Here is a 15,403-nt window from a genome sequence, read left to right on the forward strand (position 1 = left end):
GCAGTTGATGTGATGGTCAGAAGAGAAATAAAGGCTTGGCCTGAAGCAACTGTTATAAGTATGGGAAGGAGGGGATAAAGAAAAAATGCCATAGGGGCAGAGCCAACAGGACTTGGCAACTAATTGTATGTATATGTAAAAGTGATGCCTTCTCTCTTCCTTCCTGGTTTACCCCTCACCTCTGGACTTCCACAGAAGCCTGATGAATTCTGTTAATCCACCTATACCAGGAAGAGGAAGCATGGGTGTGGATGGGTGTCTCCCGCTATGCAACTGGTGAGGAAGAAGAAACATTGCATCATAGGTAAGCTAGGAGGCTAGGCTGAATGCAGTCACCTTGTCCTGTTGCCACAGCATTTCAGAAGATCATTGAAAGGGACCTTCAGTTCAGTTCAGTTCAGTTGCTCAGTCGTGTCCGACTCTGGATCCTGCTGTGAAGATATTCTGCTGTGAGGAGTGGTCAGATGAGGATGGAATGTAGCAAGGAGGGAGCCTTTAGGAAAAGTCTTAGCCTTGACCTCTTAAGCTCACCTCTTTCCGATTCTTCCTCCTTTCCTTTCCTCCCACCTCCTCCTCCCTCTTCTTCTTTCCCTTTTCCCCTTCCTCATCTACCACTGCTTCCTCCTCTAACTTCTTTACCCTCCTTTTTCTCCCTCCATCACTTCATCCTTTTACCTCTCCTCCTTATTACCTTATTTTTCTACTTATTCTCTTCATTTCCTCTTCTTTTTCTCCCACTTCTCCCTCCTTTTTTTCTCCCCTCTCCCTTGACTGTCCTCAGCACCTTCACCAGGAAAAAAAAATGTCCTTGAAGTTCAGGAGTCAGAATTTGGAAACTGAGAGGTGACTCAAGTCATCCAGGTTGATGGGAGTCAGGGGTGGGGGGGCAAGTGTTCTTGAAGGAAACGTACCTTCTGTTAAATGGACACCTTGCTGGTTTTCTTTGCAATGCTTTTCCTGGCCAAGCATGCCTCTGGCTGGAAGAGTCTCTTCTTGTCCTCTGACCATCCCACTCTTACCATCCCCAGGCCTGGGGAATGGTTAGCAGAAGATTTAGTAGTTTTCTCAGAGAAGCTCTCAATGAGAACTGGGACTGGAGCCCATGGCTCTTGCTTCTTCTTTACTTTTTCTATTGGCCTCTCACTTCTGTAAGTGTGGGCCATGGGTCAGTAGTATCTGTATCACCTGATAATCTATTAGAAATGCAGAACCTTAGGTTCCATGCCAGACCAAACTGAGTCAGAATATTCATTCAGAACATCCGTGAATATTAAAATTTTAAAGTCATTGCTCTTCATGGACTACATCCCTATACAGACAAAATCATTCCTAAATCATCCCATTCTGAGTTTGTCTGAAACTGTGTCTGCATGCTAAGTCACTTCAGTCATGTCTGACTCTTTACAACTCTATGCACTATAGCCAACTAGGCTCCTCTGTCCATGGGATTCTCTAGGCAAGAATTCTAGAGTGGGTTGGCATGCCCTCCTCCAGGGGATTTTCCTGACACAGGGATCAAACCCACAACTCCTGCATTAGCAGGTGGGTTCTTTACCACTAGCCCCACCTGGGAAGCCCCCCTGGAACTATGAAGAGGTAAAGAAGCAGAGGGTCAGAGAGCCCTAGAAAGCAGGAATCACCACTCAGATGTCCGCAGAGGCTAGATAGGGGCCAGTAGTCAGGCACATTGGCTCTAAAGAAGGAAGCTGCCACTTAGCTAAGCTGATGGCTGTATGGTGGGAATACCAGCCCTAGGCTGCCAGACCTTCTGATGTTTCTAGAGAAGCTGGAACTTCATATTTTATATGAAATATCCCAATTAAAAATATATATCCATATATATTTGTTGAGCATCCCAAAACTTAAAGCACTGGTGGGCTGTTGGCCAGACTTTCCATTTTCAGCCTTTGATGTAGTCTTGGTTTATTTTTAGCAGCAGGGATGCTTTGTTTAACCAGAATCTTAGCTAGAAATTTAATGCATTAAGCAGATGAAAGGAGAATTACTTGGTTGAAGTGGGGCCCAGAGCTCCTCCTACTCAGCCTCCTTCATGTCCCCCAGAAAAAGAAGTGGCCTCTGAAGGACATTCTCTACACTTTGTAAAACCACAGATCAAAAAGCATTAAAAGACTCTAACAACAACATTTGACAGGTAAAAATCTGAATGGCTTGTCCAAGGTCACACAGCAACTCAGCAGTCATCTGACTCCCAGTTCAGTGTTTTTTTCATCTTGGCTCACTGACTTCTTTGCACGGTTCTCTAACACACCCTTCCATCAATGGAAGATTCATTCTACAGCATCTCTGGCAGGTGTTCTTCCAGACTCTACTTTGTTGCCTTCAATAATGGGAAACTCATCACTTCATAAGGTTGGACATCAACATGTGAGTTTGTTTTGCCAGAGAATCTTTGAGCAGATACACAGGCAATACCTCTGCCCAAATGGGGATTTTTTCTGTTCACCCAACTGAAGCTAGTAGTTCATGCAGTTATTTCAGCTCCTATCTTTGTAACTAAAAATGAATAGTGTATTTTTGAATAGGAAAGAAAATCTCTTAGATAAAGAAGAAGTTGTTTGAGGCTGAAAGGCATAGCATATGGGAGAAAGAGAAGAGGGAGAGAAGGAGGAAAGAGGTGAGTGCTAGGAAAAGGGTTTGACTGAAATGAATGTGAAATTATTTTATTTATCTAAATTTAAGAGTAAAGACCCTATGGAGAGCTTACAGGAGAAGAGTAACTAATGGATCTCTACCACAGAGGAAGGAATAGGCTTTTCATCTGACTTGTGGCTGTGATCAAGCTAAAGTTGCCTTGGGGGAAGGCAGTTGGGCCAAGGACCCTTACATTTCAGGGAAGTGATTTCTGTAGCAGCTCTAGCCTCAGCTCTGCCTGCTGAGGCCTGAAGAAAGACAAGTGTGACTATTTCCTTCCTGCTCTTCCTTGGGCTGCTTGAAGCTACATTAAGAGCTTATTTCAAGTGTCTCATGATCCATTGGATCTCTACTCTGGCTTGGATCTGCAAGATCATTGAGCTGCTTGGGGAGCTTAAGGATGAGGAATTGTGTTCCTAGACAAGTGACTATCTTAGCTGATGTTCCCTCAGAAGAAACGGGAGTACACATGTTCAGCAAACCTTCTTCCCCAAATCAGGAACCTTAGCTGATCTCAACATCTCTGACTATTAATTATGCATCTATATATACATGAAGATGTTTCCTACCCTTTTTTTAGCAAGGAAAATTACCTCAATGACTCCAACCTAGTGGCATGAGTTTGGTCTAGAGATGGGCTTTCTACACTTTAATGTGCATGTGAATCACTAGGAATTTAGTAAAAATACTGGTGTTAAGTCAGTACGTCTGGGGTGGACCTGGGAGTCTGCATTTCTAATAAACTCCCAGGTGATGCTGATGTCACTGGTCTGAGCTCCAGACTTTGAGTAGCAGCAAAGGGATAGATGACCTTAAAAATTCATCTAGTTGGATTTTTCTTCTCAAAGTCTAAGCCAATGTATATTAAGTCTATATATTTAGATATATACCTATACACACTTTTCCTATTGCACTAACATCTTGCTTTAAATTCTTCCCTGTTTTTGCTTATTTGGGATGACATCTATCGTGTTTAGCACTTCTTCCTCTCCTGCCTTCAAAACTCTCAACTCCTTGGAAGCACAAGTCATCTGCATCTGGCACCAACTCTCCTTTCTTTTTTACTTTCCTCTCCTGATATTCTGGTCCTGCCTGCTTCTCTGACATTATCTCCCACCACTGTCTTGCGTTTTACTACATTCTGCCATGTTGATCTTTTTCTGCCCCTCACACATATCAGTCTAATTTCCAGTTCTGAGCCTTTGCTTTTGTTGTTCCTGTTGTTTGGAATGTTCTTCCCCCAGCTCATTTTTTAAATTAACTAATTAATTTATTTTGCTGTGTCTGATCTTAGTTGCAGCACACAGGATCTTCATTATGTCATGTGATCTTTCCTTGTGGTGCATGGACTCTCTTTAGTTGTGGCACCCAGTCTCAGTAGTTGAGACATGCAAGTTCCAGAGTGTGAGGACTTCAATAGTTGCAGCATGTGGGCTCTCTAGTTGTGGGGTGTGGGCTTTGGAGCACATGGGCTCAGTAGTTGCAGCATGCAGGCTTAGTTGCTCTGTGGCATGTGGAATATTAGTTCTCTGACCAGGGATCAAATCCATGTCCCCTGCATTGCAAGGCATATTTTTAACCACTGGACCACTAGGGAAGTTCCAGCTGGTTTCTTATCATTGTGGTGTCAACTCCGATGTCATCTCCTCAGAGAGGCCTTCTTTGGCCACCTAGCTAAAATAATGTTTTCCTTTCTCAGTTACATTTTATTATATCACCCTGTTTATTCAGGTATTACCTAAATCAAATCCCTTATGACTATACAGTGGAAATGAGAACTAGATTTAAGGGACTAGATGTGATAGAGTGCCTGATGAACTATGGACAGAGGTTCATGACACTGTACAGGAGACTGCAATCAAGACCATCCCCAAGAAAAAGAAATGCAAAAAAGCAAAATAGCTGTCTGAGGAGGCCTTACAAATAGCTGTGAAAAGAAGAGAAGCAAAAAGCAAAGGAGAAAAGGAAAGATACAAACATCTGAATGCAGAGTTCCAAAGAATATCAAGGAGAGATAAGAAAGCCTTCTTCAGTGAGCAATGCAAAGAAATAGAGGAAAACAACAGAATGGGAAAGACTAGAGATCACTTCAAGAAAATTAGAGATACCAAGGGAACATTTCATGCAAAGATGGGCTCAATAAAGGACAGAAATGGTATGGACCTAACAGAAGCAGAAGATATTAAGAAGAGTAGGCAAGAATACACGGAAGAACTGTACAAAAAAGATCTTCATGACCCAGATAATCACGATGATGTGATAACTGACCTAGAGCCGGACATGCTGGAATGTGAAGTAGGCAAGAATACACAGAAGAACTGTACAAAAAAGATCTTCACAACCCAGATAATCACAATGGTGTGATCACTCACCAAGAGCCAGACATCCTGGAATGCGAAGTCAAGTGGGGCTTAGGAAGCATCTCTATGAACAAAGCTAGTGGAGGTGATGGAATTCCAGTTGAGCTATTTCAAATCCTTAAAGATGATGCTGTGAAAGTGTGGCACTCAATATGCCAGCAAATTTGGAAAACTCATCAGTGGCCACAGGACTGGAAAAGGTCAGTTTTCATTCCAATCCCAAAGAAAGGCAATGCCAAAGAATGCTCAAACTACCACACAATTACACTGATCTCACACACTGGTAATGCTTAAAATTCTCCAAGCTAGGCTTCAGCAATATGTGAACCATGAACTTCCAGATGTTCAAGCTGGTTTTAGAAAAGGCAAAGGAACCAGAGATCAAATTGCCAACATCCACTGGATCATCAAAAAAGGAAGAGAGTTCCAGAAAAACATCTATTTCTGATTTATTGACTATGCCAAAGCCTTTGACTGTGTGGATCACAATAAACTGCTGAAAATTCTGAAAGAGATGGGAATACCAGACCACTTGATCTGCCTCTTGAGAAACATGTATGCAGGTCAGGAAGCAACAGTTATAACTGGACATGAAACAACAGACTAGTTCCAAATAGGAAAAGGAGTATGTCAAGGCTGTATCTAGTCACCCTGCTTATTTAACTTATATGCAGAGTACATCATGAGAAAAGCTGGGCTGGAGGAAGCACAAGCTGGAATCAAGATTGCTGGGAGAAATATCAATAACCTCAGATATGCAGATGACACCATCCTTATGGCAGAAAGTGAAGAGGAACTCAAAAGCCTCTTGATGCAAGTGAAAGAGGAGAGTGAAAAAGTTGGCTTAAAGCTTAACATTCAGAAAACGAAGATCATGGCATCTCGTCCCATCACTTCATGGGAAATAGATGGGAAAACAGTGGAAACAGTGGCTGACTTTATTTTTCTGGGCTCCAAAATCACTGCAGATGGTGATTGCATCCATGAAATTAAAAGACGCTTACTCGTTGGAAAGAAAGTTATGACCAACCTAGATAGCATATTCAACAGCAGAGACATTACTTTACCAACAAAGATCCATCTAGTCAAGGCTATGGTTTTTCCAGTGATCATGTGTGGATGTTTGTGTTGGACTGTGAAGAAAGCTGAGCGCCGAAGAACTGATGCTTTTGAAGCTTTGGAGAAGACTCTTGAGAGTCCCTTGGACTGCGAGGAGATCCAACCAGTCCATCCTAAAGGAGATCAGTCCTGGGAGTTAATTGGAAGGACTGATATTGAAGCTGAAACTCCAATACTTTGGCCACCTGATGCGAAGAGCTGACTCATTTGAAAAGACCCTGATGCTGGGAAAGATTGAGGGTAGGAGGAGAAGGGGACGACAGAGGATGAGATGGTTGGATGGCATCACCGACTCAATGGACATGGGTTTGGGTGGGGTCCGGAAGTTGGTGATGGACGGTGAGGCCTGGCGTGCTGTGTTTCATGGGGTCGCAAAGAGTCAGACACGACTAAGTGACTGAACTGAACTGAACTGTTTATTATTTTCATAATAAGTATTCAGTACCTAATATTAACTTATTGTTTTGGGAGTTTAATATCTAAATCTCTTCATTATAATATAAGCTCCCTGAGAATAGAGATCTAATATGTGTTTTTCACTTCTGTATCCCTAGTACCTAGAACAAAACTTGGCACATAGTAGGTGCTTTAAGCATAATTGTTAGCTGGTAGAGTATCTTTCTGGATATTCTTCCTCACTCATTGAAGACTTTAGCTCCTGTAGCATCACTTGTTTTCATCTTTCTCTGGTCTGTCTAACCTCAATATTCCTGTAGTTGGCTTATTCAACCCTGGCCTCACTTTCATCTCCTCAGTCAGAAAACTCCTGTGGTAATCTTTGGTCTTGTTATAGCAAATATCTCAATGAATTGCCTCCAGAATCTCAATATCAGGCATTTCCCCTCTGATCATTTTCCTATTCTTCCAGCCCACTTACACTGGTGCGTCTACTCCAGCAATTCTTCCACATCATCAAGATATATAATGTCATTAACCTAACCCATACTCATCATCCCTTCTCATGTCTTTTCTTTTCTGTCCAACTTAGGTTACCTGGTCTGTTATTATTATCAATTCCTTGAAAGCATTTTCAGCTCTATTTCCCATTTCTTTTCCTATTGTGTTTTCCTGGCAAATCTACCCCAGATTTAACCAACCACCTATCCTTTCTGTACCTGTGCTTGAACAGCAAGGGAAACTGAATAAAAAGTCCCACGGTTGAGCTGACTAATTTTGCTTTACCACAAGTCTCAGCTGGACACTCAACACTTCCTGTTTAAATCTCCTCTCATGATTCCAGTGTGTAACTGAGACTGAGAACCATTGCTCTTAGAGGACTATTACATACTTGCTCAGAAGCACTTGCACCCTTGTGCATTTTTTTTCTTCCTTCTTGCTAGAGTATAAGAAGTAGCTCTGTTCCTGCCAAGAGCAAGTAACATGTCTTATGCTCTGGACCTTTCCCTATCACCTTCTTGAGGCCTTTGCTCCTGCAAGTATCCCTTCTGCTGAACCAGTGCCTCTGAGAATTTAAAATACATGCAAATCACCTGGATTTCTAGTTAAATGCAGATAGTGATTCAGTGGGTCTGGGATGGGGCCTGAGGTCTATGTTTATAATAAGTGTCCAGGTGATGATAAGGCTGTTGGTCTGTGGACCATGCTTCAAGTAGCAAGGTCCTATGTCATCAACCTTTCCTTCTCACCCTCATCATCATATAAGCATGCTCTTAAACTCTCATTTAAATTTTAAAAAAGAACAACTTGATCACACATACCATTTCAAATATTACCCTATTTCCTATTCCCTTCAGCACAAAACTTTTCAAAGAGATATCTATGCTCTTCCAACTTCTTTACCTTCATTAACTCTTTTCCCCCTCATTCACTCCTCAGCTCATTCCAGGATGACTTCTGTTACCTTTGTGCTAATGAAGCTACTCTTCTTAAGACCAATGGCTATGACTGTCTTACCAATACAATGGTCATATCTCTATTAATATCATCATCCATTCAAGTTCTCAGTGTCATTTCTCAGAACTTTTTTATGTGAATAAGATTTCTTCTGGTTTTCTTTCTACTGTACTGACCACTACTTCTCAGTCTCCATTTTTGACCCCTCCCTCTCAACATTAGTCTAATTCTTGAGGGTCCAGGACCCTTTCCTACCTACATTCTCTCTCTAGATAATCTCATCCTGTCTACCTGAGGATGACTCCAAAATGTATATTTCCCAGCAGATATTTGCTCCTGAGGTCTAGGCCTGTATATCCCATTGTCTTTCTGACATCTCTTCTAACAATATGACTCAAGTATAGCTCACACTTAATACATCAAAAATGGAAGTCTTGATTTCCTCCCCTCCTCAAATCTGTTTATTCTAGTCTCTTCATATCAGCAAATGGTGCAACCATCTACCCAGTTGTTCAAGCCAGAAACCTAAAGGCATCCTTAATTTCTCCTCTCTTTGCCTCATACTCTACATACAACCCATCACCAAGTTCTGTTGTTTCTACTTCTAAAATATATCTCAAATATTTTTACCTCTATTTATCATCTTCACTGCCTTTCCATCACAAGATACATCATCTTTTTCCTGGATGACTACAACAGCTTCAACCTATTGTCTCTCTATCAATTTGTTTATCATTTAACAACCTAAGTGGTCTTTTACAATACAAATGTAAATCAGATCGACTCATTCTCTTGCTTGCTGCTGCTGCTGCTGCTGCTAAGTCGCTTCAGTCATGTCCGACTCTGTGCGACCCCATGGACTGCAGCCTACCAGGCTCCTCCATCCATGGGATTTTCCAGGCAAGAGTACTGGAGTAGGGTTCCATTCTCTCCCTGTTGTTCTCAAAATAAAGGTTTTATATGAAATGTTTCTGTCAAATATGTCTCCTACACTCTCCTACTTTCTCTCTATGTTTCAGCCTCACTGGGCTTCTAATTCCTGGGGCTCTCTGTGCGCATGCATGCAAAGTCGCTTCAATCATGTTTGACTCTTTGCAACACTATGGACTGTGTAGTCTGCCATGTTTCTCTGTCCATGGGATTTTCCAGGTAAGAATACTGCAGTGGATTGTCATGCCCTCTTCCAGGGGATCTTCCCAACTCAGGAATTGAACCCGCATGTCCTTGTGTCTCCTGCAATGGCAGGTGGGTTCTTTACCCCTAATGCCACCTGGAAAGTCGAATCTTTTGGACTTTCTGTTTTCTATGCCTAGAATACTTTCCCCCTACCTCTTTACATGGTTGGCTCACATTCAGGCTATAGTCCTCAACTTAAATGTCATCTCCTTGGAGAAACCTTTTTAATCTAAATTCTGTCTTCCCTCACAGTGACTCTTGATTCTTTCACTTTATTTCTCTCATAGCATTTGTCACCTTCTGTATTAACATATTTATTTACCTCATTTACTTGTTTATTGGATAGAAATGAAGGCACCAATGGTGTCTGTTTTGTTCATTGTTATATAATCAGTGGTTAACATACTATGCCTGCCACATAGGCAGCCATATTTATTGAATTTACAAACGAATAAACAAGAATAGATAAATGATATACGTAAATAATATTTTGTCAAGACGTCAGAGGTTATAAGGTGGATTTGAGCATTGGACTCTCAATACTAGCATCATAGTAGTTGTGTACATTTAACTTTTATCTTTTTTCACTGCCACATTCCACTCTCTGTCAAGAATCAAAGGTCTTAGTCTCATTCCAGTTCAGGCATTAACTTACTCTGTGACTCTGGGAATTACATTTATTCTTGGAGGCTACATTTGATTGTCAGTCACAGAAAAATAACCAAACAGATCACACAGACCACAGCATTGTCTAACTCAATGAAACTATGGGCCATATGAGCCATCTAGAGCCACCCAAGACAGACGGGTCATGGTGGAGAGTTCTGACAAAAGGTGGTACACTGGAGGTGGGAATGGCAAATCACTTTTGTATTCTTGCTTTGAGAATCCCCTGAACAGTATGAAAAGGCAAAAAGATATGACACTGAAGATGAGCTCCCCAGGTTGGTAGGTGCCCGGTATGCTCCTGGAGAAGAGTGAAGAAATAACTCCAGAAAGAATGAAGAGATGGAACCAAAGTGAAAACAATGCCCAGTTGTGATGTGACTGGGGACGAAACTAAAGTCCAATGCTGTAAAGAACAATAGTACATAAGAACCTGGAATTTTAGGTCTGTGAATCAAGGTAAATTGGAAATGCTCAAATAGCTGATGGCAAGAGTGAGCATTGACATTTTAGGAATCAGTGAGCTAAAATGGACCAGAATGGGCAAATTTAATTCAGATGACCATTATATCTACTGCAGTGGGTAACAATCTCTTAGAAGAAATGGAGTAGCCCTGATAGTCAACAGAAGAGTCCAAAATGCAGTACTTGGGTGCAATCTCAAAAATGACAGAATGATCTGTTTCCAAGGCCAACCATTCCATATCACAGTAATCCAAGTCTATGCCTCAACCACTAATGCCAAAGAAGCTGAGGTTAAACAGTTCTGTGAAGTCTTTCTAGAAATAACACCAAAAAAAAAAAAAAAAGAATTCCTTTTTATCATAGGGGACTGGAATGCAGAAGTAGGAAGTCAAGAGATACCTGGAGTAACAGGCAAGTTTGGCCTTGGAGTACAAATTGAAACAGGGCAAATGCTAACAGAATTTTGTGAAGAGAATGCACTGGTCATAGTAAACACCCTCTTCCAACAACACTAAGGATGACCCTACACATGGACATCACCAGATGAGCAATATCAAAATCAGACTGATTATATTCTTTGCGGCTGAAGATGGAGAAGCTCTATACAGTCAGCAAAAACAAGACTGGGAGCTGACTGTGGCTCATATCATGAACTCCTTATTGCAAAATTCAGACTTAAATTGAAGAATGTAGGAAAAAATCACTAGACCATTCAGTTATGACCTAAATGAAATCCCTTATGATTATACAGTGGAAGTGACAAATAGAGTCAAGGGATTAGATCTGAAAGACAGAGTGCCTGAAGAACTATGGACAGAAGTTCATGACATTGTACAGGAGGTGATGATCAAACCATCGCCAAGAAAAAGAAATGCAAAAAGGCAAAATGGTTGTCTGAGGAGACCTTACAAATAGATGGGAAAAGAAGTGAAAGGCAAAGGAGAAAAGGAAAGATAAATCCATCTGAAGGCAGAGTTCCAAAGAATAGCAAGGAGAGTTAAGAAAGTCTTCCTCAGTGATCAATGCAAAGAAACAGAGGAAAACAACAGAATGGGAAAGACTGGAGATCTCTTCAAGAAAATTAGAGATACCAAGGGAACATTTCATGCAAGATGGGCACAATAAAGCACAGAAATGGTATGGACCTAATAGAAGCAGAAGATATTAAGAAGAGGTGGCAAGAATATACAGAAGAACTATACAAAAAAGATCTTAATGACTCAGATAACTATGATGGTATGATCATTCACCTAGAGCCAGCTATCCTGGAGTCTGAAGTCAAGTGGGCCTTAGGAAGCATCACTACGAACAAAGCTAGTGGAAGTGATGGAATTCCAGCTGAGCTATTTCAAATCCTTAAAGATTATGCTGTAAAAGTGTTGTCAATATGCCAGTAAATTTGGAAAACTCAGCAGTTGCCCAGGACTGGAAAAATCAGTTTTTATTCCAATCCCAAAGAAAGGCAATGCCAAAGAATGTTCAAACTACCACACAGTTGCACTCATCTCACATGCTAGCAAAATAAGGCTCAATATTCTCCAAATGAGGCTTAGACAGTACATCAACAGAGAACGTCCAGATGTTCAAGCTGGATTTAGAAGAGACAGATGAACAAGAGATCAAATTGCCAACATGCATTGGATCAGAGAAAAAGCAAGAGATTTCCAGAAGAACATCTATTTCTGCTTTATTGACAATGCCAGAGCCTTTGTGTGTGTGTATCACAACAAACTGTGGGAAATTCTTAACAAGATGGGAATACCAGATGACCTTACCTGCCTCCTGAGAAATCTGTATGCAGGTCATAAAGCAAGAGTTAGAACCAGACATGAAACAATGGATTGATTCAAAATTGTCAAAGGAGTATGTCAAGGCTGTATATTGTCACCCTGCTTATTTAACTTATATGGAATGTACATCATGCAAAATGCTGGGCTGGATGAAGCACAAGCTGGAATCAAGATTTCTGAGAGAAATATCAATAACTTCAGATATGCAGATGACACCACCCTTATGGTAAAAAGTGAAGAGGAACCAAGGAACCTCTTGATGAAAGTGAAATAGGAGAGTGAAAAAGCTGGCTTAAGACTCAACAATCAAAAAAATGAATATCATGGCATCTGGTCCCATCCCTTCCTGGCAAATAGACGGGGAAACAATCAAAACAGTAAGACACTATTTTCTTGGGCTCCAAGATCACTGCAGATGGTGACTGCAGCATGAAATTAAAAGATGCTTGCTCCTTGGAAGAAAAGCTATGACCAACCTAGACAGTTCGTTATTTTACCCACAAGTTCCATTTAGTCAAAGCTATGGTTTTTCCAAAGACATGTATAGATGTCAGTTGGACCATAACAAAACCTGAACACTGAAGAATTAGTGCTTTTGAACTGTGGTGTTGGAGAAGACTCTTGAGAATCACTTGGACTGCAAGGAGATCCAACCAGTCCACTCTAAAGGAAATCAGTCCTGAATATTCATTGGAAGGACTGATGCTGAAGCTGAAACTCCAATTCTTTGGCCACCTGATGCGAAGAACTGACTCACTGGCAAACACCCTGATGCTGGGAAAGATTGAAGGCATAGGAGAAGGGGAAGACATAGGATGCAATGGTTTGATGGCATCACTGACTCAATGGGCATGAATGTGAGCAAGATCCAGGAGCTGGTAATCAACAGGGATTCTTGCCCTGCTGCAGTCCATGGGGTCGCAAAGAGATGGACACTACTGAGCAACTGAACTGAACATGTTATCATCTCTAAAATGAGAATGTTGAAGAAGATAATCTTGGAGATCATTGCCAACTTTGATATATATGCATAAGTGATTGTTTAAGATTATTACAATTTGGATGAAGCACAAGCTGGAATCAAGATTTCCAGGATAAATATCAATAACTTCAGATATGCAGATGACACCACCCTTATGGCAGAAAGCAAAGAAGAACTAAAGAGCCTCTTGATGAAACTGAAAGAGGAGAGTGAAAAAGTTGGCTTAGAGCTCAACATTCAGAAAACTAAGATCGTGGCATCTGGTCCCATCACTTCATGGCAAATAGATAGGGAAACAGTGGAAAAAAAACTCTGGGAGTTGGTGATGGACAGGGAGGCTTGGCGTGCTGCAGTCCATGGAGTCACAAAGAGTCAGACACGACTGAGTGACTGAACTGAACTGAAGACTATTACATAAATGACAATTAGTTTATTCATTGGATAATTGAGAAATGTGATGCAGAGAAGCTGGGCACTTGAACCAGGTTACCCAACTGTAGCGAATTCAGTTCCTTATTCTGCACAAAGCCACAGCCACATTAGATAGTGACTAATTTGCGCTGGTAGCTCTGCCCTCAGAAGCCTGCCTCTGAGTTCCTTGAATCACGATGGACTCAAATAAAGAGAATGTAGCTGGGGACATACCTATGATTGTCTCTCTCCTCATGCTGCTCATGGCTGAAAAGAGCATTTGGCACTTGTCCACTGAGAGCTGCTGCCCGGCTAATTACCAAATAGGCTTCTGGGAGATCACAGGACTTCAAAGGCGAGGTCTGGGGCACAGACCTTTTCTGAATACTTACTGGCTGCCAGGGTTTGCGCTAAGTACTTTCTTTCCATGGACAAATTTATCAAATGTTCAAAACAATCTAGTGAAGTAGACAATATTATTACCCTTATTTCACAGATAAGAAAACTATCGAGATGCAGAACATGAAATATCTGGCTGAGTAATTACCAAAGTCAATAATTAAATTCAAGCAGTTCTGGCCTCAGAGCTTATACTCTAACCTTCTACATTGGGTACCTGCTAAGTTGCTTCAGTTGCATCCAACTCTTTGTGACCCCAGGCTTCTCTGACCATAGGATTCTCTAGGCAAGAATACTGGAGTGGGTTTCCATTCCTTTCTCCAAGGGATCTTCCTGACCTAGGAATTTAACCCGTGTCTCTTAAATGTCTCCTGCATTGGCAGGCAGGTTCTTTACCACTAGTGCCACCTCATTGTATCACCTATAGCTGCTCATAGGTTTTAGGCAAATAGCACTCCAGACATACTGGATTTGGTAGTGTCTATGCCCAAATAGGGAAAGGAGTACGTCAAGGCTGTATATTGTCACCCTGCTTATTTAACTTATATGCAGAGTACATCATGAAAAACGCTGGACTGGAAGAAGCACAAGCTGGAATCAAGATTGCCAGGAGAAATATCAATAATCTCAGATATGCAGATGACACCACACTTATGGCATAAAGTGAAGAGGAACTAAAAAGCCTCTTGATGAAAGTGAAAGAGGAGAGTGGAAAAGTTGGCTTAAAGCTCAATATTCAGAAAACGAAGATCATGGCATCCGGTCCCATCACTTCATGGGAAATAGATGGAGAAACAGTGGAAACAGTGTCAGACTTTATTTTTTTGGGCTCCAAAATCACTGCAGATAGTGATTGCAGCCATGAAATTAAAAGACGCTTACTCCTTGGAAGGAAAGTTATGACCAACCTAGATAGCATATTCAAAAGCAGAGACATTACTTTGCCAACAAAGGTCTGTCTAGTCAAGGCTATGGTTTTTCCTGTGGTCATGTATGGATGTGAGAGTTGGACTGTGAAGAAGGCTGAGCGCCAAAGAATTGATGCTTTTGAACTGTGGTGTTGGAGAAGACTCTTGAGAGTCCCTTGGACTGCAAGGAGATCCAACCAGTCCATTCTGAAGGAGATCAGCCCTGGGATTTCTTTGGAAGGAATGATGCTAAAGCTGAAACTCCAATACTTTGGCCACCTCATGTGAAGAGTTGACTTATTGGAAAAGACTCTGATGCTGGGAGGGATTGGGGGCAGGAGGAGAAGGGGATGACAGAGGATGAGATGGCTGGATGGCATCACTGACTCGACGGACGTGAGTCTGAGTGAACTCCGGGAGTTGGTGATGGACAGGGAGGCCTGGCGTGCTGCAGTTCATGGGGTCGCAAAGAGTTGGACATGACTGAGTGACTGAACTGAACTGATGCCTACGGGATCAACATCTGTTCTTCCACATATGTCATACATTAACACTGAAATATTTGCCCTCAGATCAGTTCTTCCCTCTTCTCCTGCAAACTAAATTTCTCATATTCCCTTG

The 15,403-nt window shown here is 41.6% G+C and overlaps 1 protein-coding gene across 8 annotated transcripts in view; it reads left to right on the plus strand.

Annotated features, from left to right (window-relative positions):
• The window catches only part of ARHGEF9 (Cdc42 guanine nucleotide exchange factor 9), a 420,665-nt gene that overhangs the window by 180,663 nt on the left and 224,599 nt on the right, over positions 1-15,403 (plus strand). The window contains exon 1 of one of the 8 annotated variants that reach the window (XM_010822036.4): positions 238-304. The exons of the other annotated variants lie outside the window; for them this stretch is intronic. The gene's annotated coding sequence lies outside the window, so the exon portion shown is untranslated. Of the gene's footprint in view, positions 1-237; positions 305-15,403 lie in introns of those variants that run through there. 8 annotated transcript variants of the gene reach the window in all.

This window comes from Bos taurus, chromosome X (assembly GCF_002263795.3).
Source record: "Bos taurus isolate L1 Dominette 01449 registration number 42190680 breed Hereford chromosome X, ARS-UCD2.0, whole genome shotgun sequence".
Classification (NCBI taxonomy): domain Eukaryota; kingdom Metazoa; phylum Chordata; class Mammalia; order Artiodactyla; family Bovidae; genus Bos; species Bos taurus.